Below are 2,068 nucleotides of genomic sequence, written 5' to 3'. Positions count from 1 at the left end.
GAAAACGACGAGCCCATTGAGAAAAGCTTTCGCTGCCATCCCCAGTGAAGTCTGGAGGTAAAACAGCTCTGAAGTGCACTTGTGGGGTTGTTACATTGTCTTCTGCCATGTTCGTACAGATTAATAATGCCAATGCAATTGTATCAAGTAGTTCAGTCCAGTAAAGTCTTGTATGAATAAAGATTGTCTGGAAATTAGACTTATACTGTGACTTTTGTAGTGAGGGTGTATGTATATATATATATGTATAAAGTGAGCGTCATCAAATCCTGGCAATGAGCCAACTTCCAACGAGATGCAGACGCCTTCCTTTCTTTTTGGTTTAACCAAAATAAAACGAAGTAAATAAATAACTGTACATGAAAAGAAAACTCACACGATGGTGAAAACAATAAAACTGCTCTAAAGTTATAAATATAGGCCGTCTAAATACAATCCATGTAATTGAAAACGTTATGGCACACCTTAAGCAAAACGCATTCCAGTCGGAGTAAACCCACTAGTACAACTGATACAGCCTCTATGATGAAAAGACAGCAAATATCATGTATTTCTGTTTGTTGTCACCATACCCATACAACAGCAACTTCTCCAACGTGTCTGGAGACAACCACCGCTGCCACCAATAAATATGTAAGGCGTGGGGTTTAGCTGTCCGTAGATTGATCAGTATCAATGAAGACGATGGACTCCACTATTGACGGCTACCAACTTTTATTAAGCAGTGTTATAAAAGAAAATCTTAAATGGAGAGCAGAGACACCACACTTCAAGTTCTCTCGCTACCGTAACTCCTCCTCTTCCTCTCTCTTCCCGCTCCCCATTACATCATCCTCCATGAGGACTCAATTCCCAAAATAAAAGTCCTTCACCAAAAATATATCACAATACAATGACCATTAAACAAAAGAAGTTTCACAGGAGTAACAGTTGGAAACAGCTACTCTGAACAACTCAAGAATGCAGAATTTGTCTCAAATTCCATTACGTAAAATCCAAGATTACATAAATCCAAATGATAGCATCTCAAACGTTTATAGCAAAAGATCCAGCAAATGCAGTTGTGCTACAAGAACTTCAACAACATCAACAACCTCTTCTACACATATAAAGGCAGAGGCCAATATAGCAGCTCTGTTGGTACGTCAAAAACATATTGAAGGAAAAGCATGCAATAGAAGAAAAAGAACGATGCTTATGGAAACAGAAAGAGGATTTTGAGTTGCGAATGGAAATCACTGCATCAATGGCCAAAGTGAAGGTGCTTAAGGGCTCAAATGTGTCTTGTGGTAAAAGTGATCACTCATCAGTCAGATGGACTAAGTTCTTATTTTGACAAAGGGCAAGGGATATCACTCAATGCTGATGCAAAATAATGTATTATTTTGAGAGCTGGGACTCAAAAATACCAATCTAAGGATTATGCTGACTTGGGTGCAAAGCCAAATAGGAATGTTTCGAAAAGAAATTACTCTTTATCCTCAGACTATTCCAAGGGCATATCAGACAACTCAGAGTGTTTCTGTAAACACTAATGCTCAGTCTGAAAGTAGTGCTAATTCTGGTTCTGGTAACACTGATCGAGTTCTGCATATTATGGATAAACAAAATGAATTTATATATATATATATATATATATATATATATATATATATATATATATACATACATATATGTTAATATATAGTGCATATATGTTCAAATGTGTTTGTACTCAATATGTATATATTAACAAATATATAATTACATAAATATTCACATATATGCATATATATTACAGTAAATATTTACTCAGAATTGTGCACATATATTGCTCATACATATTCTTATATAAATGTGACTATATGTACAACATATATGTTCAAATATATTTAAGCACACATTATACATTTTCATCACATGCACATCTATATATTATGAAGTGTATTATTTAATATAAAATGACATATATTACAATATATAAGGAAATATATTGTCATATATTTCCCAATATATGAAAAGCGGCAATTCCTTATGTATTACTCAGAATATTTTAATATATTAACACAATGTATTATTCTATATAATT

This window comes from Xyrauchen texanus, chromosome 10 (genome assembly GCF_025860055.1).
Source record: "Xyrauchen texanus isolate HMW12.3.18 chromosome 10, RBS_HiC_50CHRs, whole genome shotgun sequence".
Classification (NCBI taxonomy): domain Eukaryota; kingdom Metazoa; phylum Chordata; class Actinopteri; order Cypriniformes; family Catostomidae; genus Xyrauchen; species Xyrauchen texanus.
Note: the sequence above shows the minus strand (reverse complement) of the source record.